We start from the raw sequence: 27,512 nt of genomic DNA, 5'->3' as shown, positions 1-27,512 counted from the left end.
CATCAAACCTATAGGGCCATCCTACCAAACCAGTGTTTGAATTAAACTTCCGAACTAGAGGGGGATGTTTTTGATAAATATATAGAAAGAAAATACTTATTCCATGTAAAAATATCATGTTAATTCTGCGAGCCGGACACGGGATAAACTTTGACGAGAGGGGATTTCCCCGCCATCCCCCAACATAAATCGCTAGTAGTAATGTGAAAAAGACAGAAACAACAGAAATATCACATTTTGCAGCAATAGGGAGTCTTATTCGCTTTTCAGACCAAAAAACAGAAGTTCATGTATTCGTGCGCGCCCGCGTGTGTGTGTTTGTGTCGCAAAATAAAGTCCTAAATCGATGTTGTAATAAATTTCCAATTTATAAAACTTTTCTTTTTTAATGATGTTTAGAAACTAAAGAAGGCTTTAATTCTGAAAATCAACCTTGAATAATAATAAATCTCATAAAATAGCTACTGCCCAAATCACTTTTTTGTTCCTGGAGGTATTAACGCTCAACTTAGAAAATTCAATAAATGTAAAATCACTAAATATATAATTACATGTAATTCATAAATGTTGCGAGACTGCGAGATGTCTCGCGAGACTTCTCGTGCGAGACTTAACTGAGTCTCGTCTCGCGTCTCGTCTCGCATGGTTTAGTCTCGTCTCGCGTCTCGCATAAAATTTTCAGTCTCGTCTCGTGTCTCGTCTCGCAAATGCGAGACGAGACGCGAGACGAGACGAGACTTCTCGCGTCTCGCGTGCATCTCTACACCCGTCAATGCACTAACCTTCAAAAACCTCCGCATTGTTCCACTTGTAATGCGACAGATCATCCTACTTACAGTTATAAATGCAAGGCAAGACCAACCGCCGATCCGTTCAAACCTGAATTAACTGTTCCATTACGACCACACGCTACCCAAACTCTCCTACCACCTACAGACGCTTATCAGCCTATCACCATTACGCAGTTCTTGTCATTTATCACTGTTACTTTGCAGAACATCCATCCACTTCTCCGCCATCATATATTGCACCAAGTTTAACAGGCTGCTAAGGATATTTTGCAAATTAATTTCAACGCCACATACTCAGGACAAACAGTTTACTTTCACTCAGACAAACTCCAGACGGAACTCTATCTTCCTTTTCCCTCCCCACGTCATGGCACTTCATTTCCTGTTTCTCAACATTCGATAACTCATGCAACATAAAATCTTATTCCAACAGCTTCTGATAGAGGAAAATATTCATTGTTTTTTGCTAAATGAAACCCATCTTACGCCTCACTTAAACCCGCACATCTCACGTTATACTCTTCTTCGCCATGATAATACCGCACCCGCTCGTCGAGCATGCGGAAGTGTTGCCATCGGCTTTTCACCATCCATTCCATATCGACAGCATTCTACTTATCTGGCTCCTCTTCCCGAACATCTCATCACTACTTTGTATTTCAAAACCCTTAACATCACCGTTGCTACAATTTATGTTCGGCCTGGTCACCCCATACCATATCCTTTCTTTCAATATATCTCTGATCATTTTCATACTTATGTCATTTTAGCTGATATTAATTTTCACAGTCGTACTGCCCGTCAACAGGAACATTTTCGAACTTACCTCACTACCCATACTACAGGTTTCTTTCACGATTTACCACAGCCCACACGCCCTGAAAGTGGCACAACACCCGATATCGTCATAACGTCCTCCAATCTACTCACCCGGCATACTCTTACAGTGTTAGATCCCCTAGGCAGTGACCACGTCCCTATTTTTCTCACTCTGACACCTACCCCGCAACGCACTCCTACTCCAGCACCATTAGTTCGCACTGTATCTCGCTTTGACAAAGCTAACTGGTCTGCCTACCGCACTTCTCTACAAACACAGTTAGATTGTATCGCCCCTCCTACAACAGAAGACGAAATGTATCACTCTCTTGATTCTATAACTGGCGCCACTCATACTGCTTCTGCACAGTTTATTCCTCAGCGCACTCTTCATTCCTTTCGTCCACCTCTTCCCCCTGTGGCGGTGACAGGCTTCCGAGCCGCTACTGAAATGCATTTCCATCAGTGTTCTCTGTCGAGATATCCAGAGGACTAGAGGATTTTGAAGAACAGCTGGAATTGGATAATAAAATAATAAAAAGAAAGATTATAAAATGGCGTGTTGTAAAAGCATGATTAAAAGGACTTTATTAAAAAGGAAAGAAAATCAGGAAAAAAAAGAAAAGAATAAAAATGTATGGTTGATTACTTTTTCATTGGAAACTTGTGTTCAACAATAATGTTTTGTTCTTTTTTCTACTTTTGTGTGTTATAGAGCATTGAGTGTAAAGTCAAGGTCTTCTCCTCTGGGCACGCAGCCGCGAGCCGCGTGACGTATGACGTAACGCCTGTTGTTTTCGTTTCTGCCGGCTCGCTGTTGCTGCCCTGAGTTGAAGCATTGGATTGAAGCAGTTAAGATCTAATGGAAAAAATGGAGTACTGAAGTTCCTTATTGTCTACAGTCCGTGTATTCGTTTCTTGCTTTTTTTTAATCTACGATACTTGAGGTTATCGAGGATTTTAGAGTTTGATGGAAATTGCTTTTGCCATTGAAGTATTTCTTTGAGAATTTGTCTTTTGATCCTGGATCGATTCCTTTGAGCTGAGGTTTGATGAGTGATGAAGGTGTTTGGCCCAGCTGTTACTTTTTTTTGGTAAGTACATGTTTCGTAATTCTCTTGGGTTTGTTGGTTACGTTTTTATTTGCCTTCAATTTCTAATTGTTAATTAATTTTGTCCATAGGATCGACTTAGGCAGCCGAGAATTTTTGGTTAAATAGTTAGTCCTTCTTTCATTATATTTTTGACTGGTTAAATTTCGTTTGCTATTTAAATACATTTTATATTTTCGTAAGTAATTGAATCCACCTCGATTAGGATCATTAGCCTTTGGAAACGTATTCGACTAACGATTTAATTTGCCATTTGTTTTTTGGGAACTTCGATCATTGTGTGATTTACGGGAATTTGACCGAAGAATTTTGTTCGTACTGATATAGGAAGATCCGTACTCCATTTACAGGTATTCAATTAAATTAAATATTGAGTTAATTCCTATTTTGTGAAAGAATTTTATGTATAATAGTTCTAATGAAATTGTGTATTTAGTCAATGGAATATTAATTATCAGACAGTAATTATCAGAACTTGCTAGTCATTTTATTATTCAAGTTTGTTCAAAAAAAATTGTTGCTGTTAAAGTCATTAAAATTATTGTTATTGAGTGAATTTTTTTTAAATTTGTTAAATAAACTATTTACTCATTGGAATTATTAATCTTTCTGAATTTTCAAATATCTTTAATAATAATCGTCGTCTGGAATACATATATTAGTGTTTAGAATAAGATTATTTACTGACTTCAAGTGTATAACATTCAAGGAATCTTAGCGAATTGCGCCCTGCAACACCGAATTTTCACGACGGCTTGTTGATTAACGGCTGTAAGGTGCGTTATTACGGTGTTTTCTGAAAAAAAAAATAGGTTTTCGGGAGTCACTTGCTGGCGGTTGATTGCGAGCGGGGAGGAGTTCTTAATTGCTATAAGCAGGTCTATTGTAATTGCTATTAGATTCAAACAGTGGTTTTTGTGAGAATTATAGTGTCTTGTAGTTGGTTTTTGTTTGGAATTTTTGTAGTTAGTGTAGTTAGAAATTCTTATTTACATAGTTTATGTATTTTTGTATAATATTAATAGTATTAATCATGTCTCCCAATAATGATGTTTATATTGAAATGCCTGAAGAAAGTTTAAGCGAAAACTTAATTACGTTAGATCAAACCCGAATGGTTGACATTAATAGAAGTGTGATGAACATGAGTTTAACGCCGCCGAATCGTGATTCATTGCTTTTTGTTAATCGAAACAGCTTTAGCTCATAAAGTAATAGAGATTTCGGAAATGGGTCTGGATTAGGAATTAATTATTATTCAAATAGTAGTAGTTTGAGTTTAGAGAATCCTCCAGTAAATAATATTAGCAGGATGGCTCAACCTCCTACCCCAATTAATAGTTTGTTTGATGGAATCAGGTTTGAACCCGAGATGCCTTCAATGAGAGGGATACTAAGGGCTAATATAATTGAGCCGAGAGAGTCTGTAGGAATAAATCCTCAGGCGGGAATCGAACATAGAAACAATTATCCTATAAGAAACACTCCGGGAGTAGAATGTTTGGAAAATAATATGCCATCTAGGCAAGTTGATTTTGACTTGATTAATGTTAGTAGTACTCAGGGTGCGAGTCCATCAAGGGTTACAAATTATCAGAGAATGGGAAACTATTATAAACGAGTAGCTGCAATAAAGAATTCTACTCCAGTCGGAAATTGTCGTTTGGGATTAATTGGAAAAGTGTGTGAAAACCCTCGATGTGAAGGTAGTCTAACGAGGAAAGAGCAATCGACCTCCAATGAGTATTTTCCCGGAATTTTTCCGAAGCATTTGTGTGATCAATATCTTTTTACAAAAACAACTGAGCTGTTAGATTCTAAATTAAAAAGCTTTAAAAACATAGACGGCAAGAACAGTTTAATAGTTTTTGAAATTTTGTTGGTACTTGAAGAATGTAATGAAAACTCGAGTTATTCAATGAGTCTGGTGTATTGTTCCTTATTGAGTAAATGTGAGGGAGAATTTCTGATTGAAGTTCAGCGTTCTATTCAACTTAACGTTCCTTGGAAGTTGTTTAGAGCTAGGATTTTTGATAAATTTATTTCAAAAACGGTTAAACATTCTTTGATTGCTGATAGATTATATAGAAAACAGAGATTAAATGAGGCGGTTGAACATTTTGTTAATGATATTTACTTCACTTCATTAGTGTTAGATTGTAATCGTGAAGAGTTACAGCTTATTAATATTATTCTTGACGGGATGAATCCAGCTGTCAGATTTAAAATGCTAAACTTTCATATTCCTGGAAGTATTATAGAACTTAGAGAGCGAGCTGAAGAGTATTCTAAAATATTTCGAAATCAACTTGAATATAATAGGAAAATAGGAATAAAAACCGATACGTTTAATGCTAATTTAGCTTCAGCTGCTTCATCGAAAATTTTTGGCAGGAATAATCATGAAAAGAAAGTTGAAAATAATGTAAAGAGTAATTATACTTCTGAAAGGAAAGAATCTGATTCACTGATAAAATCCAATGCTCGGTATGATAGTTTTAATCGATCGGGAGTAGTTCAGGCAAAGATGGATCATGTGGTGGCAACCTTCGTTAAGGCTTTAATTAATAATAAACTTGTTAATGTCTGCATTGATAGTGGATCTTCATATAATCTTATTACTAGAAGATTAATTGAACGTTGTGGGTTGGCGCACTATCGTGTTGAAACCAAACCATTGAATATTCGTGCACCTCTTGGATTGACTTACATAAGTGAGAGTGAAATAACTGTTACCATTAATTTATCAGGATGGTTTGAGCGTGTAAGATTTTTAGTGGTTTCGGAGTTACCATGTGACTGCTTACTAGGTATACCCTTTTTAAAAAATACTTCGTCTTTAGTGGATTTTGCTAAAAAGAGATTACTATTACGCAATGGTAGAAAATCGGTTCTATTGCAATTTGGTGATTTTCCTTTGAAAGAAAGTGAAAGATCTTCGTCGACCTCTACGGGATTTAAATCAGGACATAGTGCCGGCCACCGAAAGGAGATTGAAGGAAGTGATGTAAATGATTTTAGGAAAAATACCTTATTATTTTTTCGAGACATTTCTGGTATGAAAGGGTTTACATCAGGAAGTCGTGCAGGCCATTTGGACAATTTCGATGATTTATCTGAAGATTTTAGGCGTGATTTAAGACCAGTTAACATGAAATGCGAGATTGGTGTTCAGTGCGAGATCGAATTAGCGGAAATTGAACGACATCTTTTGGAGATTACTGTACCATCTCAAGATCAGTTAAGGGGACTTAAACAATTCATCGAATGTAAAGACCATGTGGATGTACCAAAGAATTATGAGGGCACTATAGAACTGTATCATTTAGATAATCCGAATTTTTCTTCGGCTAATCCAATAACATTTTGGGAACAAGGTGGTGCGAGTGCAATGTCATTTAATGGAAATGAGGAAGAACGAACAGTGGTTAATCCTATAGTTAATATGGGATCTTTGGTTGATGATAGACAGGATATTAAGTCAAATTCAAAGGTTGAGGAAAAAGTTGTCTCTTTTCATGAGGATCCTATTGTAGACGGAGATTGTGTTCAATCATCAGGCAAGAAAAAGATGAGGAAGAAGAGGAAAAAGAAGACAAAGCAGACACAAAAGGAAGATGGTTCACAAATGATGGAATGTATTGCGGCGGTCTAAAAGGATGTAGTTGATAGTGACTCTATTACTTCAGATATTGATTTGGAACAATCAAAGAACTTTCTGGATTTGATAAAGAAAAATGAAAAACAGTTTTCGGTTCCGGATAATATTGAAATTTCGAAAGTTAGTTCCGGGAATAATAATAATAGTAGTTTAGGGAATTCGAATTACTTGGATTATTGTGATGATCCAGAAGTTTTGGAGTTTGTCAGCGAATTGCGTTCAAGCTTTTCAGATGTTATAAATGATAAAATTGGTTGTATTAAAGACTTTGAAACTAAATTATACCTTAAAGAAAACAAACCTTTCAAAGAATCTCCTTTTCCGGTTGCTAAAAATAAGGAAAAAATTTTCTATGATTGTATTAAAGATCTTGTATCGCAAGGTATTCTAGTAGAGGTGGAAGACTCAAATTATGGTAGCAGCTGTTTCCTGGTAAAAAATAAGAATGGTACACATCGTATTGTTGGGAATTTTTGTAATGCTAACAAGCTTATAAGTGACGATGTGTTTCCTTCGCCTAATTTGGAGGAATGCTTGGCTAGTTTAGCGGGGAAGCGTTGGTTTTCATCGATTGACTGGACCAAGGCATATTTCCAAATCCCCCTTCATAAAAACTCTCGAGAGATAACTACGTTTGTTACTCCTCGTGGAAGTTATCAGTTTACTCGAGTACCAGTTGGTATAAAGACCGGTAGTTGCATTTTGGCTCGAGCAATGGAGAAAATATTGGGTGATTTAAAAGATCAAGGCGTAAGTATTTATTTTGATGATCTGATGGTAACGACAGATACCTTAGAAGAACATAAGAGGGTACTTAAATTAGTGCTAGAAAGATTAAGGATACATGGAGTTACTATTTCTCCAGATAAAAGTTTTCTTTAGGAAAAAGATTAAATATCTGGGTTTCATAGCAGATGGGGAGACAATTGAGCTCGATCCATCTAGAGTTACAGCAATTAAGAATATCCCTCCTCCTCGTAATAGACGTGGGGTTCAAAAAATTTGTGGACTTTTTTCATATTACGTGAGGTTTGTTAGTGGGTTGCAAGAAATAATGGCACCTATTAGTGAATTGAAATCGCCTAAAAAACCTTTTGTTTGGACACATGAACACCAGAAAATTTTGAATAAATTGAAGGAGTTATTGATTCAAAATGTCGTGTTGAAGACTCCTGATCTATCGAAGAAGTTTTTTGTCCATATTGATGGGTCAGGGAAAGCGATCGGAGGCCTAGTGTCACAATTCGATCAGCATAATAACTTGGCCCCAATCGCGTTCTATAGTAAAAAATTAACGGAAGCGGACCGTCATAGAAGTATCTATGAAATACAATTTATTAGTTTGGTAAAAACTATTTATAGATTCCGCCACTATCTTGTCAATGACTTCGTGGTGTTCACAGATAATAAGGCTCTTTCCTGGATACTCGGAAATTCGAAGAGACTCCTTAAATATGGACCTTTAGTTGAAACTCTTTGCCAATTTAATTTCACGGTTAAGCATATTAGATCCCACGAGAACATAGTTGCCGATTTCCTGACACGTTGTTATGATCCCTATGAGTTTGTGCAAGTAGATGGTCCAGTTGGTCTTGCTATTATGAGGAAAAATTTAAAAATTGCAAATAGTTGGAATCTTCCTCTCGTGAAGGAACCAATTGAGGTTTTGCAGAGAGAAGACGAAGAATTAAGAAATATTATGGAAAGAATTGATTATGGGGAGAACGTTAGAAATTATATTATGAATAAAGGAATTTTGATGAAGAAAAGTAAAGCCTTAACCTTTCCATATAAAATAGTAATACCTCAACATTTGCAGAAATTGATTATTGAATATTTTCATGACCAACATTTGACCGGGAGACACTCAGGGATTTTCCGTACGCTAAAAAAGGTGATGCGTCGTTATACATGGGGAACTATGGTAGAAGATGTGAAAGAATACGTAAAAACGTGTCCTAAATGTCAGCTAATAAAAGATAATAATCAAAAGAAAATGGGACCTTTAATTTCTAAATTTGCAAAGAGAGTTTTTGAGAACATAATGATTGATATAATTGGTCCTCTCCCTGCCTCCAATGGATATAAGTTTATCCTAATTGGAGTGGATAATGCTTCACGGTATGTCTTTCTTGAGAAATTAAGGAAATTAAGTTCTCAAACAATTTGTAATCTCCTTCTTGAAGTTTTCAGTAGACTTGGCCTCCCTGAGTCACTTTCTACTGATAACGCTTCTGTCTTTGTATCAAACCATTTTAAAACTTTCCTTTTTGGTTTGGGTATCGAGCATATTAGAATAAGCCCGTACCACGCTGAGGCAAACCTTTTGGAGAGATTCGTGAAAACCTTAAAAAATTCTCTTCGTGCTTATTGTTATGATAAGCAAGTCAGCTGGTCGCGGTTTATTCCCGAGCTGCAGTTCACTCTTAACCTATGTGAACATTCTGGGTTGAAGTCTATACCATACGAGCTATTTTATGGACGTCCAATTAACACCCCACTTGAATCTCGATGGAAGATTAATAATCCAGAAATTATAAATTTTAATAATACCGACATTTGGATTCGAGCTCTGGTCAATATGGAAAAGTCTTGGCTGAATAGAAGGAAATTATTTTCAAAGATAAGAGGTCCAGTTGTTGTTAAGGTTGATGATCAGATTTTGATCAAATCTCACATTAAATCCTCTTTGTCTGAGAAGATAACGAGGTCATTGAGTGTGAAGTGGGAAGGTCCATTTATTATTAGAAAATTTTTAACTCCTAACACTGTTTTGGTCTCTGATTTGGAGAATTCGAGAGACTCCTTCAGAAGAGTTCATGTCTCTGAACTTAAGAAATATTTTCCTAGAAGAAATGAAAATGCAGGTAACAACTGACTTCCGGAAAGCTATTGAATTGTAGTAGAATTGTGAAGTGATATAAATTAAGTATTAAGCTTGAATTATAACGGATTTTAAACTGTATTTGTAGTTTTATTAATTGTAAAGTTTGGAAAATTTTTTAAATCTGTTTGAAAAGTTTGAACCTTAATAATTTGTGAAAGATAATATTAAATGTAAAATTTTGGAAAACAATAAAGAAAAATTTAAATGAAAATTCAAGTAAATGGAGTAAATAAATTGGAAAGAATTCTAAAGTTTTAAAGTGTAAAAATTTTTAAATTGTTATGTCCAAATTCATTTGTAAAAATTATAACAAAAAAATGAAATTAAAAAATATTTATGTGAATGAAAAATTATGATAAATTATCACTAATGCGTCTTTATGTTGTAAATTTTTTTATGAGTTTTCCAGCTTATAGATTTCCCAGTCCAGATTGTGACAGAAAAATTCTGCAGGAATTTTTCCATCGAGGGTGGGAGATCTGTGTCGGTGACAGCCTTCCGAGCCGCCACTGAAATGCATTTCCATCAGTGTTCTCTGTCGAGATATCCAGAGGACTAGAGGATTTTGAAGAACAGCTGGAATTGGATAATAAAATAATAAAAAGAAAGATTATAAAATGGCGTGTTGTAAAAGCATGATTAAAAGGACTTTATTAAAAAAGAAAGAAATTCAGGAAAAAAAAGAAAAGAAAAATGTATGGTTGATTACTTTTTCATTGGAAACTTGTGTTCAACAAAAATGTTTTGTTCTTTTTCTCTTTTGTGTGTTAAAGAGCATTGAGTGTAAAGTCAAGGTCTTCTCCTCTGGGCACGCAGCCGCGAGCCGCGTGACGTATGACGTAACGCCTGTTGTTTTCGTTTCTGCCGGCTCGCTGTTGCTGCCTTGAGTTGAAGCATTGGATTGAAGCAGTTAAGATCTAATGGAAAAATGGAGTACTGAAGTTCCTTATTGTCTACAGTCCGTGTATTCGTTTCTTGCTTTTTTTTAATCTACGATACTTGAGGTTTTCGAGGATTTTGGAGTTTGATGGAAATTGCTTTTGCCATTGAAGTATTTCTTTGAAAATTTGTCTTTTGATCCTGGATCGATTCCTTTGAGCTGAGGTTTGATGAGTGATGAAGGTGTTTGGCCCAGCTGTTACTTTTTTTTGGTAAGTACATGTTTCGTAATTCTCTTGGGTTTGTTGGTTACGTTTTTATTTGCCTTCAATTTCTAATTGTTAATTAATTTTGTCCATAGGATCGACTTAGGCAGCCGAGAATTTTTGGTTAAATAGTTAGTCCTTCTTTCATTATACTTTTGACTGGTTAAATTTCGTTTGCTATTTAAATACATTTTATATTTTCGTAAGTAATTGAATCCACCTCGATTAGGATCATTAGCCTTTGGAAACGTATTCGACTAACGATTTAATTTGCCATTTGTTTTTTGGGAACTTCGATCATTGCGTGATTTACGGGAATTTGACCGAAGAATTTTGTTCGTACTGATATAGGAAGATCCGTACTCCATTTACAGGTATTCAATTAAATTAAATATTGAGTTAATTCCTATTTTGTGAAATAATTTTGTGTATAATAGTTCTAATGAAATTGTGTATTTAGTCAATGGAATATTAATTATCAGACAGTAATTATCAGAACTTGCTAGTCATTTTATTATTCAAGTTTGTTCAAAAAAAATTGTTGCTGTTAAAGTCATTAAAATTATTGTTATTGAGTGAATTTTTTTAAAATTTGTTAAATAAACTATTTACTCATTGGAATTATTAATCTTTCTGAATTTTCAAATATCTTTAATAATAATCGTCGTCTGGAATACATATATTAGTGTTTAGAATAAGATTATTTACTGACTTCAAGTGTATAACATTCAAGGAATCTTAGCGAATTGCGCCCTGCAACACCGAATTTTCACGACGGGATTTTTTGCCTTATTGGAAGTTAAATTTCCGCTTGTTGATTAACGGCTGCAAGGTGCGCTACACCCCACAGTATCTTCATCTCATTCATCGCTCTCGCCAACATTTTAGAGATTTCACTCGTACAGGCAACCTCGAAGCACTCCGCCTCCATCGCCAATATCAACGGATAGTGCATAACTACCTTGTCGCCTATAAACGCCGTCAGTAGATTAAATCCTGCAACCAACTTAGTACCACATCTCATCCTTCCAAATTCTGGAAGAGATTTCACCGACTAACAGGCAAAAGGTCTTGTACTTCCTATCCACTTGTTGATCACAATCAGCCACTCCAAGATGATCTCAGCAAAGCTAACGCTTTCGCCTCTTATATGCAAGACATCTTTACTCCTCTCCCTCCTGATCCTACCTTGCGTCGTAACCCTCCAGACATGTTACAGCTTTTTTCTCCTGCACTCCAACCCCATTCCACTCACACTCTTCCTCCAGATTCTGCCCTTACATCACCTATTACCGTCGAAGATATTCACCATAGTCTCCGTGGCAAACGAAACTCTGCACCCGGTTCCGATCGCATATCCTACCGCCATATTAAAGAAGCACCTTATGTCCTCTTTTACCTTCTGGCTACCATCTACACGTTTATACTGCGTACTGGATTCCTACCGACCCCTTGGAAAACCTCTACAACGTTAATGTATTTGAAACCTAACAAACCACCTCATGCAGTCTCTTCCTATCGTCCAATACAGCTTACAGTCGTTTTCAGTAAACTACTCGAACGTATCCTCGTCTCCCGTCTTCACCTCCATCATTCCGTACTTAATCTCATTCCACTTCACCAAGCAGGCTTCCGTCCCCAATGCAGTATTAATGACCAACACCTTCGCTTAACCACTCACATTACCAATCAGTTTAACTCCAATCAACCGTCCTGTTTAGTTCTGTTTGATTTAGAAAAAGCCTTTGACAGAGTTTGGCATCTTGGTCTTCTCTATAAACTGTTTTCCTTTGATCTTCCTCTCTGCTATATCCGTTTTATTTTTCATTTTCTCACTTGTCGCCTTAGCTATGTTTCCATCAACAACCACTTATCGCATCCCATTTTTCTTCACTCCGGCGTTCCTCAAGGTTCATCACTCTCTCCCCTCCTCTATCTGCTTTATGTGGCTGATTTTCCCAATCTTCCTCCCAACATCAATCTCTATCAATATGCTGACGATACGGCATTTCTTGCTGTTGCCCCAACCATTCATCAGATTAACCGTACATTACAAACAGCTATCGATACTTTTCTTTCTTGGTGGAGATACTGGCGCCTCAAACTCAATGCCGCTAAAACACAAACCATCCTTTTCCTTCCGCCTGGCAAACGAACTAAAGTATACCGCAATCCCGCTAACTTTCACCTTCATGTCGATCATGTTCCCTTGCAACCACAGAACACAGCTACCTATCTTGGCATCACCTTTGACCAGCATCTGAAATGGTCACATCATCTGAAGACCATCTGTAAGAAAGCCTATAATCGACTTAACCTCCTGCGCCGCCTAACCGGAACTACCTGGGGACTCACTGCCCACACACTCCTTACTACATATAAAATGTTCTTACGCCCCGTCCTCACCTATGGCTTTCCTGCCTGGATATCGGCCGCCCCATCATTCTACGCTCGATTGCAAATCCTGGAAAGACATATTCTTCGTCTTGCTTTTCGCATTCGCCTTCCCAGTTCTACCCGAGATCTTTATGATCAAACACCTTTTCCGCACATCCTTTACCACCTCGAAACATTACGTCTTCGCTACATCTCACAACGATATCAATTTCACCACCCTCTGCTTTTCGATACAATGCATCAGTGCGCTCTCATCAGACCGCACACTCCACTCCGTCACTCTCCCCTCTCACTACTTTTTACACTCTACCGCTATACTCTCCCCCCTGATAGCCCTGATATCATTCTCATCAATGATTTTATCACCGATGCAGCCCCATGCATCATTCCATCATTTGCACAGTAGTCCTACTGTTCTACAAGGGCTTCCCACTGTCTTCATCAGATTCGGAGCTGCCCCCGAATCAGAAGATAACCTGCGTTTGTTTTACTAACACAACCCGATATTGTGATGTCTAGTGCACCTCACCATCATCCCACCTCAATAATGATTATGATTAATGGCCATAATGTCCACAACTCTCCACGATGTAATTATTTCCCCACTCCTATGATGAATGAATAAATAACTGCTACCAAGTTATAATTTGCTATGTAAAATATAAGATTTAATAAAGTTGAATGAAACTCTAGAAACCCACCCATCGTTCTCCACTCCTAGCTATTCCCTGTAACCCACTTCCCGATATAAAGGGCGGTACCCTTTGGACGAGTGCTAGTCGTTGTCGGCTAGCAAAAAAAAAATCCAGGACGTTCTGTGCCAGCAAAAAGCACCATTCAGGAATTGATTGAAAAATGGCGGCGTACAGGATCGGATCAAATGGCTCCCACGAACAGACGACCATCTCTCTGCACACCTGAATTAAAGATGCAGGTGGAGGAGATAATGACAAGAAGTCCTCGAAAGTGAACCAGGAGATTGAGTCAACAGGTTCATGTGAGTGAGAGAAGTTGCAGACGTGTTTTAAGGGGACTGAAGTTAAAACCGTACCGGATAAGTGTTGTGCAAGAACTGAAGGAGCCTGACCTGCAGAAGAGGGTGCATTTCTGTTCATGGCTGTTGATCAATGTTGCCAGTGGTTTCTTGGATCCACTAATGCTCATCATGAGTGACGAGGCGTGGTTCCACCAGTCTGGGTGCGTAAATTCCCAAAACAACTGGTATTGGTCGACAGAAAATCCACACGCAATCCACCAGGTACCCTTGCATGATGAGAAGATTGGTGTTTGGTGTGCCATTTCCGCCACACGCGTTATTGGGCCCATATTCTTTGAGATGACAGTGAACAGTGACGTGTATATGAGAATCCTGGAGGAGTTTTATACACACTTGACCGAAGAGGACCGAAGGACATTTCATTTTATGTGTTCACTTTACGGGCCGGTTTTACGTGCCACACCCTGTATATATATATATATATATATATATATATATATATATATATATATATATATATATATATATATATGTGTGTGTGTGTGTGTGTGTGTGTGTGTGTGTGTGTATGTGTGTGTTCGTGTAAAGTAATTTTAAGCACTGAATGATAACAAGAGATAGAAAGAGACACGTACAAATTATTACACATGGAATTAGGAGTATTATTGTCGGCATTATAGTGGTAATAGAAAAAAATATTAGGAAGAAAATTATTCTTAACAATATGTTTCTGACACTGAAATTTCAACGGAATAGAAGGCCTAGGTTAGTACACTGAAAACTATAGGCTTTCCTAAAATCTGTGTCATGCTGCAGCATATGGAGAAAATGTTCAAGAAAAGCTTTCGAAGAGCAGAATTGGCAATTATTTATACATATATAAACATTGCCACCGTGTACACATATGACGCTTTTTTTAAAATTTTAACATAGCTTAGTGGTTGCTAAGGGCTATTTGTAAAGTATGCAGACGGTAATTATGATTTAAGTCGGACAAAATTTTTTTTAACGAAAATTATGTTATCCTGCAAATAACGTTTATTACAAACTACCTCGGTAGCGGAAGTGTTAAAACATAAACAAAAGTGAGTTTTCTAACGCTTCAGTTGATTTTTCAGTTACAATAAAAGAAACCTAATACGTAGGATATAACTGTCAGCATAAACATTGTAATAAACTTGTCATGTTGCTCACACCCTGCCACCACAAAGCTCCAACCTTCCAAAAAGACTGAGTAATACTGAATTTCAGTCAAACTCACGTGGACAAAATCCTGTTGCCTTTGATCAAATATCCTGTCAATTAAGTATATAAACTTGTGTAATGAATTTTGAGACGAACACTAGTGAAATATGAATGTCAACGTGTCCACTCCTCTTCCTTTGTATCTAGTACTCAACAAGTTAAATAGATTATTTTAGTTAAGAAGGTTTTCCAGTTTTCTCCACCATTCTCATTCGACCAACTCCCATAATCAGTCACTTTAATTAATCATCCCGTTCCTTTACGCCCAAATTGCATAGAAGTGCGACATAGATCTAGAAAGGCCTTGTGACAGATCTATAAGGTGTTTGGGCCACAACAACCGATTATGATGAAACTTGGTAAACTAATAGGACACCTTCCAAAACTGATGCAACTAGCAGGAATTCGTCAAAAAATGTTGTTGTTTCTGAGATACAGTCGAATCATTGAAGACGAAGTTTGTTGTGATATCTCGTGAACGGATCTACTGAGAATAGGCTAACTTTGCAAGCCATAACTACAAACATCATAGCTTTAAAATGAAATTAAAACGAATTGTCTGCGCTGTCAATCATATTCCGGTCGAAGTGATATTAAGATTGTTAATAACTTTGATATAACCTAGCTAATAATATCTATTTATTTTTCTATATTATTAAAAACATTATACCAATAGTCGAGTGGTTCTGAGTTCGGTCTCTGGTAAAGGACATATGTTACATTGTAAGTTTCCTTTGGTACAACTTCGCGATTAAAAAACAAGTTTCAATAAAACAAAAAAGAAGAACGGTGCAAGAGAAAACCGCGATTAATAATTTCGTATTGTATATATTGACAACGTATTTTAAAAGAAATCATAGTAAACTGTAAGAACACTTACATTTAAAATAAGGTAGAAATGTATCTTAAATGGATAGAAAATCTATCAAACGAATCCGTACTTATGCTCAAAGAGACCAATTATAACAGGGAATGAAAAAATGGGATAAAACAAGGGTACTATCACCAGTGACGTAATAAATTTATTCGGGGAGTCTTGCGTAGGAAGATGTTTGAAGATTTTGAATCACCGCGTTTTGGAGATGTATAAGTTGAAGTTGGAATCCTTTACCAGAAGCCACAACAATCCAAAAACCGGGCTCCTTTGAATTGATATATTTGTATGGTTCCTCGAAATTCCTTGAAGCAGCAATGGATGACTCACTCCCTTCTGAGATAATTAAAACAAGCAAGTCAGTGTCGCACAGGAGACGAGGAATAATGCTTCCTTGTCTCGTCTCGATTCTCAGAAAGCATTTATTGCCTCGCCTTGCTTTTTAAACTTGTGTACAAAACCCATTTCCTGATTTTCCTCTTAATTTCACATAGAAAGTATCAGAACCCTTCTCCATCACGGCAAGTCAACGAAGAGTGTTATGTAACACCATTTAAGATCACAATTATTTCATAATGACTTAAGTTTGCTTAAACGTTAATAAATAAATGTTATTTATTGATTTCGTACAGTCACATTATCAGTTTTCTATCTTTTATACTACTAATAATGCAACACTAAAACAGTGTACTAGATCTAACGCATGGGTGAACTATAGGGATGCGCTCGAGTCGAGACATGTCTCGAATCTCGACTCGACTCGACTCGAATTCGAGTCGAGATTCGAGTCGAGACACACTTTGTAAAATTCGAGACGAGTCGAGACAAACGTATTTCTCGACTCGAATTTTCGAGTCGAGACACGAGTCGAGTCGAGACGGCTCTTAAAAATCTCGAGTCGACTCGAATGTCTCGAAAATCTTTCTATAATTTTTAATATTATTTTGAAGAAAGTATTCACTCAGAAACAGCCTTGAAACCAATTCCAGCTTTTATTCCTTCAGAAAGGTACAGAACGCATAAAATTAATAGTTAATCTTTAAAGATCAAGATTTAATTTTCAGCTCAATTCAGTTAATTAGAACTAATAGTTAATGTCGTTGTATTTGGTTGTACTGCAAATATAATGATAATAATAATAATTGATTATCTAGTTTGTATAAAACTATTATTCGTAGTCTAAATCTAGTTTGTATGAAACTATTGCGATAAAGTGAACTTCATAAATTCTCTGAATGAGCAATTGGTAGTCTATAGTAATTTAGCATAGTTATAATTATTGTGTTTTCGTTCCCATGAACGCAATAGAGTTACGTAACTTCTGGATTATTCGCTTGCCCAACTATTTTGAGGCTTTAATATGTTGCAGCATATCACGAGCTACGGATAATATATAATGTAACATTTGTTGTACATCACATATTATGATACGAGACTATTTTACATAGTATATCTTATCTAATATAAATAAAATAAAGAGTTTCTTTGTGTGTTTGTCTGTCTGCTTGTGTGCGACCTGGGGACCAGACGAGTGGACCGAGAGTTCCCAAAATTTGGTCACGGGTACCTTGGTCCAGGCCCCAGATCAAGACGAATCGTTTTTTTTTTTTTTTAATTTCGAACCAGGGGTTCTCGGGGGGGACGTTTACTGGGACCGATCTGGGGACCAGACAAGTTGACCGAGAGTTACCAAATTTTGGTCACGGATACCTTGGTCCAGGTCCCAGTCTAAGGCGAAGCGTTTTTGTGAAAATTGGAACAAGGGGGGTCTCAGGGAAGCGTTTACCGAGACATGTAGTAAAAGTAATCCAAATTGATCGACATTAGTGTCAAATCCATAGTTTTCACGGTCGCTGAGATCAATGGTGACACTCCTATCAGCGATGACTTGCAAATTCAACTACCACTGTATGCGGGCCGGGTGTCAGAGGGTGAGGAATACCGAGACATGTATAAATAGCCCATATTGATTGATACTAGTGTCAAATCCATAGTTTTCGCGGTCGCTGAAATGAATGGTGATACTTCCATAGGTGTTGACTTCCAAATACAGCCCCCATGCGAAGAATGGGTATATTAAGCTAGTATTAAATGGACTGCTAGTAGTAATAAATGGACTGCTTGGATGCCAAGAACTAGTAGAGATAAGTACCTTTCACTTCTGTGAATAGGTATTTTTTAAAAGGATTTTTGTAAACACTAAATTATAAAACAATGAACTAAATACAGTAGTTATGGTTTTGGTTCCCAACATAAAAGAAATATGGATTGTTCATAAGAAATTGAACTTTAACTTTCACTACTGGAAAATTTCAATTTTGGAGTTAGGCGACTTGGCATCAAAGCAGTTCACTGTAAGACAAATATATTCCGCACATTAGTAACATAGTTGTTCAGGAGCCTTCGATTTCCATCCTCTCAAATGAAAGCTGAACGATTGCTTGATACATGCTGACTATATAGGAGAAATAGTGTATTAAGTTTTCGAGCTTCGGTGCGTATCCGTATTTACACTCTGATATAACTTTAAGTTCACACTGAAATCGAGCTAATTGTTTAATGCATTTCGAAAGCTTTTGTTTTTATGCAGCTCATTAAGGAAAATCTATTTCGTAATCGTAACATTTATGTACTAAGAAACTAAGAACGTAAAGTGGACTCGACCTAGCCCCGTGGCTCCTGTGACTCAGTGGCACAGCTTTCACCCTTGGTGTGTGAGGACTCTGATTCTGTGTGTGTGTGTGAACTCCGTGGCTAGTGTACGCGTCTTTGTCGTAGAAGACTCGGATTCAGTTCCCGGCGCGAGCTCATGTAGTTCGGATTCCACGTTAATCAGTAGGTCTACATTTCATATATCCTCGCTGCTGAAAGAGACGGTAAAGTCAAAATCAACTCAACAATATATATGTGTGTGTGCTTATGTGAATTTCCTCGTGGCTGTATGGTTAACACATACGCCTTGATCGCGGGAGACTCTGGTTCGATTTACGGTGGAAGCTCATGAAGTTGTTACCGGTATCCCACTTTAAACTGTAGATCCATGCCTCATATAACCATACATATAATATGTATGCCTTTGATACACTTATTTTCCGACTTGGAAGCCATCGAAAATTTCCGGACACAGAGTCCCGTAAACCGAAAATGAGAAACATGGCTACAGAGTAAAACTTCCATAAGAATTTAAGCTTTTTAGGCTAACTTAATCCTTATATATAATGCAACTAGCTTGGCCAAGTTATAATGGAGGAAATGCTATCATTTGCAACACTCTGAGAATAGAAAATGTTCGCCAGGTATTATTATCCCCCCTCTCCTGCAGAATGAAAACCCTGACTAAATCTCAATATTATATATATAAAACTATTTTGTGTAATATAACAAACAGTGGCGGATAGTATTCATGTTTTCTTGCAAAGGTCCTTACGAGGGTTCGCTTCCATCATCCTCTCCCCAAGAACTAAGATAAATTAAAAAATTGCGATTACTTGTTAATCTTGTAAAATTGCGATTACCTGTTAATCTTGTACAAAGGACGCAATTAAAGTCCCAGTGTAACACCCCTTCACATTTAGATTTTTCCCCTGGAAGAAAACCAGTTATTATTGTTTCTTGATTTCTCGGTCTCACCTACATAAACATACGAATAGAATTAAAGGATAGGACATGTTTAGAGTGCTTGCACGTGACATCTAACTATATTTCTCATCAAATGTGTCACAGATGAAAATGTCCGTTTGTACTGCCTCTATTTTCTGGTACATATGTTTCATTTATGTTATGTTGCTAAAATTCGTTAGGAAACAAGTACAGACTGCGCCTGTGTGCCTGACAAAACTTAAATGTACTGGATAATTATTTCTTCACTTTCTTCAAAAAAAAAAGTAACCCATCTCATGTCGGCTAACAAAAGGAGGTAGCGGACCAAAGATGGCCGTTGTTTACCTAAGGTCGTTACACAGCAGGGGTTTCATTCAGTCAGAGGGAAAAGAAAAAATAATTTAAAGTTTCTACATTTGTTTTGAACTGCAATATACTTCTTCCTTTTATTTTAAGAACCATTTCCTTGTCATTTGTCTGCATCAGAAAAAAAATGCAAAAAAATCACTAGAATGTGCCTATTTACCCAAAGTACGTACTAGATCACTAGTTCAATAGTAAAATCACTAAATCTAGTATTATACGAAATCATAAATGTGGCATCCCTGGGTTGGAGCGAAAGTAATGGTTGGAGTAAAAACTAGTCCGTATTTCTACTGCGTTCTGTTGTTGAATTCACAGAAATGTTCAAAAATAAATTCAAGAAGTAAAACACGATCCTACAAAAGACTGTTTACTTGCTCACTGCAGTCACTGGTTTTAGTATTGTGAACTGAAACTCAAGTGCGCAGTCATGTTGAATACTTCTGTCCCTTTCTACTTTACAACTTGAGGTGGGATGAGGGCCAGGATAGATCTAGTGATATACCGCTAAAGGAAGTGCTTTAGTACAGAGTCGGAAGCGGTATGTATTGTTTATACTACTTACAATGTTACCCCCCAATAAAATATAAAATCACCCTTTTCTCCCTTCCCTTTTTCGAATACAATGAACCGACTCTTTTGCTGAAGAAAGATGCTACGAGAAAATTGAAACATCTGTGTCTAAACTTTCTTTGAAGCGCAGTCTTTTGTATTTGTAGGGTTTTGCGAGAGTTTTCACATCAATATAAAGAGATAGTTAGCCAAATCTTTTACCATGGACTCCTGCGGCGAACTGACAGTGAGTAAACACCCGATCTCGCTGTGCTCAATTTCTCTCGCACACGTGAAATGGGTTTGTTGTTTCCAAAACAAATAGGAAGTTATCTTGTGCTTTTGCATTTCTGTACGCACACAGGTACCATTGCTATGTTTTAATGATCAGAAGAAATATCAATACCATCCGATATATATGATACGAAACAGCTAACAGAGGGAGGCAAAGATTATAGTATACCAAGTTTTCCGCGTGGTACCATTATGGAGAATAAATATTTCATAAAGTCACGTAGATGCGCTTAAACCTATTCCATCTGTCCTTATAATTTTTCTGGTCTTATCAATTTCTCAGGAGAATACGTACAACATATGTCCAAATTCCATATATACTCTTTCTAAACTAATGAGTAAACTCATTAAGAACACCAACCGATATCAATAAACAGGAAAGAAAACAATACTTTATACTTCTATCATTTGGTACACATCTCTATCAAGCATAGCTTGTTTCTTTTCGAAATAGCTCCTTCGTGTCACAGCTGTGGTTAGTTTTGTTTTGTATTAGGATGAAAGAGAGAAATGCAACATTTGCTTCGCGGTGAAGTTATATGTATTATTAAGATGAGCGGTAATAAGTGAGGTTTAACAAAGAGTGCCTTTCGGATGCACAATTTAACGGGTAGTTGCAGTCCGTGTTGAGAATCGAACGAAAGTTATGTAAGACAGGTTAATATTTTGTGGTAAAAGTGAACTTCAGAAACATACAAAAAACTTGAAACATCAAGCTAATGTAAAGCAATTGAAAAATAGCCTACCTATCGCTGCATCTTTTCTGTGGCAAGGAACATGCAGTGCGCAGCAACAAGAATCGTGTTCAGGACTTTTTTTCGAACATAACATTCCCTCCCACACCAAAGAAGACAATATAATGTTTGTTAAAAGAAAGTGCACATAATATTTTTAAATTTTGTTTGTGATCCTATCATGCATAATTATAAATAATGCCTTTCATACTACGAGAATGAGTTCAACTATACGTCATGGCCCCTCTAAAGCGGGGCCGCGGTGACAGTGGTAGATCGTTCACCTCTGATGCTTCGGGACTCTGGTTCGATCCCAGCTCGCACCAAGTGAACTTTGTGGTGGACAAACACCGTGTGCGTGGGTTTCCTCGGGGTTCTTCCGTTCCTCCCACTTTCTTCCTTCCACGATTTCACTAATTTCTCATCATCACCCCTCTTCTTTAGCCTAACCGGCATATCCGTGGGACGTAAAACTCAAAGATTTCACTTCATTTTTTCCCTCGAAAGCGATATTTTTCAAAATTATTTTTTATATAGTGGACGGGAAATTTTGCATCTAATCGGATAATTTCATGGCTTCTAACAGGAAGTCTCAGTTACGAAATTCGCATCACTGTCTTTTGAAAGGATGCCTAGAAAAAATACTACTAGAAAATAATTGAAAACACAAAATGGATTTGATAGCCAAATTCACGTTATCTTGGTGCGTCATCATTTTTCTTTAAATATTTGTATTTAGTATTAAATTAGTCTAGTGTCCCTTTCAGCATCAAGGCTATATGAGACGTGAACTTACAAATTAACGTGGGTTCAGAAGCACACGAGTTCCCATCGGAAATCGAACCTAGGTATCCCGCACCAAAGACGCGTACGCTAATCATATGGACAAGGGTGTTCAATATTTAGTAATGTGTACATAAAGTTGTGAAATTGCGCTTGTATAATGGAATGCAATTCCTTCTACTGACATAAACCTTCACAATACTCAGCTGGACAAAGTATCTTTAAAAAGAAAATGTCACTCTTTATGATTCAGTTCCTGGTTCGACTGAAGGATGGAACAAATTGCAATGAGCGTTTTTGGATCCTACTTTGTGTAGTTGATTCATCATAAACTTTGTATTTGAGACGGATATGAACTAAAAACGTACAAATATAAATTTAAGTAATTCAAATACCTTTAAACAAAAATTGAATATGAATATATATATATATATATATATATATATATATATATATATATATATCCATAACGTGGGTTCCTGTCACCACGGCATGGCGCGTCCTCAGGTTGCGGATCGAGGAGAAGGCCTCTAGATATAGAGGTTAGCTGCGAATATACTGAATAAGCAGTCGCGGACAGACGACTAGGAGTGGTCCTCCAGCTTGGGGGTTTGGGTAAGGCTAACACCCTCATCCTGTAAAAAAAGGTACTTGTTCAGAAACATTCACAAAAGCCTCGGACAAGGACTGATAACTTGGCACGACATCAGCAAAAGAAAATGGACATGAGATTTGGAACATGGAATATTAGAAGTCTTTATAGGGCAGGCGCGTTAAAATCTGTAACGAGTGAGTTAGAGAAATACAGGATGGACTTAGTAGGAGTTCAGGAAGTTAGGTGAGAAGGAAATGGATCTGAGAATTCCGGAAATTTTATGTTCTTTTACGGGGAAGGAAATAAAAATCACCAGTTAGGAACAGGGTTTTTCGTTCACAAACGAATATTACCAGCAATTAAACGGGTTGAATTTGTTACTGACAGACTTTCTTTTATTACTCTTAAGGGACGGTGGTGTGATATTATTGTTTTAAATGTACATGCTCCAACTGAAGATAAGGGTGACGATATAAAAGATAGTTTTTACGAAGAAGTGGAACGGATATTTGATCAACTCCCGCGATACCATATGAAGATTCTATTAGGGGATTTCAATGCGAAGGTAGGACGAGAGGATATTTTCAAACCGATTATAGGGAACGAAAGTTTGCATAAGGAAAGTAATGACAACGGTGTTAGACTCGTGAACTTTGCAACATCCAAAAACCTAATCGTGAAGAGTACAAAATTCCCACATCGCGACGTTCATAAATACACTTGGACATCACCAGACGGAAAAACACATAATCAAATTGATCACGTTTTAGTAGATAGAAGAAGACAATCTAGCATAATTGACGTCCGATCGTTTAGAGGGGCTGATTGTGACACTGATCACTACCTGGTAGTAGCTATAATACGGGAGAGATTATCGTTGAATAAAGGTAATATTCAATGTCCGAAAACGGAGAGATTTAATTTAAAGAAATTAGAAGAGAGCCAGGTAAGAGAGGAATACCAGATTGAAGTTTCGAATAGATTCGCGGTTTTAGAAGACTCGGAGTGCACTAGTGTTGAGGATACTTGGATTGAAATTAGAGATAGCATTAAAAGTTCAGCAATAGAAAAATTGGGACGCGCGGAAATACATAGGAAGAAACCATGGTTCGACCAAGAATGCATTAAACTAGCAGAGAAGAGAAAACAGGCAAAATTACGGTGGCTACAAAATCCGAATGAAACAACTACACAAAATTTCGCAAATATCAGGCGGGAAACTTCCAAAACTTTTAGAACAAAGAAACGGGATTTTTTGAAAGCTAAAATTAAGGAACTTGAAGATAATAGTAAAAATAAAAATATTCGGGACATGTATAAGGGGATCAGCGAATTTAAGAAAGGCTATCAACCTCGTGCTTATATATTAAAGAAATCTGACGGAACAGTTCTCACCGATACGGATAGCCTCTTAAATAGATGGAAAGATTTCTTTGACGATTTGCTGAACACGCAGCCAAAAACTAATGTGCGTGGAGAAAAGGAGATACACACCGCAGAACCGTATATTCCAGAACCCAATCGAATAGAAGTGGAAGCCGCTATAAAGAAATTGAAGAAACACAAATCTCCGGGTGTAGATGAAATTCCGGCTGAGTTAATTTTAGCTGGAGGCGAAAAATTGTGGAACAAGATACACAAACTCATTCTCCTTATCTGGAACAAGGAAGAATTGCCACAAGAGTGGAAAGAATCAATCATTGTTCCAATTCACAAGAAAGGCGACAAAACTGACTGTAATAATTATCGAGGCATTTCTCTTCTGTCAACATCCTATAAAATCCTTTCAAATATTCTGTTAGCAAGATTGACCCCATACGCAGATGAAATTATTGGAGATTATCAGTGCGGATTTAGACGAAATCGATCAACTATCGACCAAATATTTACCATTCGCCAAATACTCGAAAAGAAGTGGGAATACAATACCCCGGTACATCAACTATTTATTGATTTTAGAAAGGCTTACGACTCGGTTAGGAGAGAAACATTATACAACGTTCTTACAGAACTTGGAATACCGAGAAAGCTAATTAGATTAATTAAGATATGTTTAAGTGAATCCCAAAGTAAAGTCCGGGTAGGAAAATTTTTGTCCACGAGCTTCCACGTCGAAAATGGCCTGAAACAAGGAGATGCGTTGTCGCCATTATTATTTAACTTTGTGCTGGAATACGCCATAAGGAAAATCAAAGATAGCAACCAGGGCCTAGAGTTGAACGGCATTCATCAGGTTATGGCATATGCTGATGATGTAAATTTAATAGGGGATGATAGGAGAACAGTAGAAATAAATGCAGAGATCTTATTAAACGCTTGCAGGGACTTGGGTTTAGAAGTAAATGCAGAGAAAACTAAATACATGGAAGTGCGTCGGGACCGTAATACGGCAAATTGTGGAGGCGTTAAAATATTAAATAATGCTTTTGATAAAGTGGATACTTTCAAATATTTAGGATCAATATTAACAGACGAAAATCATATTCACGAAGAAATTAAATGTCGACTAAAAGCAGGGAATTCGTGTTACTATTCGGTTCAAAATCTCTTGTCGTCGCGAATTCTGTCGAGGAATTCGAAGCTTAAAATATATAAAACGATAATCATGCCTGTTGTTCTGTATGGTTGTGAAACATGGTCGCTTACTTTGAGGGAAGAACATAGACTGAAAGTATTTGAGAACATGATCCTGAGAAGAATATTCGGACCCAAGAGGAACGAGAATGGGGAATGGCGGAAGCTTCATAACGAGGAACTACATAGTTTATACGGTTTACCCAACATTGTTAGGGTCGTCAAGTCTAGGAGGCTTAGGTGGGCAGGTCATGTAGCTAGAATGGAAGAAAGTAGAAACGCTTTCAAAGTCTTGACTGGTAGACCCATAGGAAAACGACCATTAGGAAGACCTAGGCGCAGATGGGAGGACAATATTAAGATGGATCTCGCAGAGATAGGAATACAAAGTAGAAACTGGATGCAATTAGCTAAGGATAGAAGTCAGTGGAGAGCTTTTGTGAACGCGGCACTGAACCTCCGGGTTCCATAGGCCATAGAGTTAGTTAGTTAGTTAGTTTTATATATATATATATATATATATATATATATATATATATATATATATATATATATATCGTTCGTGAAAGAGTCATGTTATTTCTTTAATACAAGTACATGAATACAGTCAGCTCCTCTTAATGAAAATAAGGGGTGGTTGGTCTTTAAAACTAGTGTGGAAAGATTAGTAAAGAATCTGGCATAATTTAGAAAAATATATGGTAATTTAGGCCCATTTTTGGCATCATCGATTGTCTCAAGAGTGGCAACCCTGACTTAAAGGTTTCGCTTCGAGAATAATGATTCTCTGGGATATATCAAATATACAACTCGAGTTGGAGCAGTATTCTCTATAACAAGCTTTGAAGCAGGCAGCATATGTGTTGAAATAAGTTATTTCTGAGTATATGAGTGGAATTCAGAACTATTTTGAGTCAGTTCGACTTGTTTCTAGTTAAGGCAAGGTAAATCAAACCCCGGATAGAGAAATAAATTACTCTTATGTTATTTCTTAGTAGGGAACATCTAACATTTTTACGGGAGACAGTATCTTTTTATGGATATTGACATTTCCACGTATATTTAGGATTGCTAGCAATACCTGGTTTCCATAGTAACGGAGCAAGTCGTAGGGATCTTAGAATGAGAGCCTTATTTGAATTGTGAGCAAAAGGATGCTTGTTTACGAGGTTCAAAGACTGTTTTTAAACCACAGCCTGACTGTATTCAACTGAGTGTGAACTTAAAGAATACTGGACTAGTTCTCGATGCGAACCTAACCTCAAACGAAGATTCTGCTGAAGGCGCTTCACTTCTCTGGTGAGAGGAATTTTCTTATATTCAACCAACTCAATCCTATAAGTAACAGAATTAGCCTTTTTGATGGAGAGTCTGTTTATAGACCATTCCATGTTTAGGACTTTAGGCCAGACAGCTTTCTGATTATTGAAATTGTCTTTTAGATGTGAGGCAGTATGATGTAAGAAAACACATGTTCTGCTCTCTCATGATTAAAGCACAGCTTAGCTGCGTTAAAGAAAATCGATTTGAAGTTATAGTTTCATGAAGGCTTAAGTAGGCGACTTCTTCTCCGGACTGAAAAGTTGGTCTTTTATTTCATGAACTTAAAGGAAATTCTTCTCAAATCAGAGCACCATTCTTAAGCACCAAAATTTCCTGTATGGACTGTGGAAATGCTTTATTTATCAAAGTTTCCCTAAACATGTGGTATGTACTACTCTGTGCTTGTTAATTACCCTAGACAAACTTACCGGGCAGTTCAAATTTTTACAGTTAAAGAAAAATTAGGAGACTAATAGTTATTTACTATATGTTATTTTAAATGCGACACTAGTAGCAATAGAAGCCACGAACTCATTTTCTTTTCTTTTCTATCTTTCTTTTTTTAATCGCACACACAAGAACACCTGTACACCAAAACGATCATGTTCGACAATGTTCCTGGGTTCATTGTGTGTTTCTATCTCTTGGTAGATGAATGTTTGTCCAGAATCACTATTGGAAATCGGGTTGCAGACCGCGAAATGCATGTTTAACCCTTTGAGACCTGGTGGTAACATTTGCGTACATCATATTTGCGAACACAAAA

Source organism: Thermobia domestica, chromosome 3 (assembly GCF_964235325.1).
Source record: "Thermobia domestica chromosome 3, izTheDome1.hap1.1, whole genome shotgun sequence".
Classification (NCBI taxonomy): domain Eukaryota; kingdom Metazoa; phylum Arthropoda; class Insecta; order Zygentoma; family Lepismatidae; genus Thermobia; species Thermobia domestica.
Note: the sequence above shows the minus strand (reverse complement) of the source record.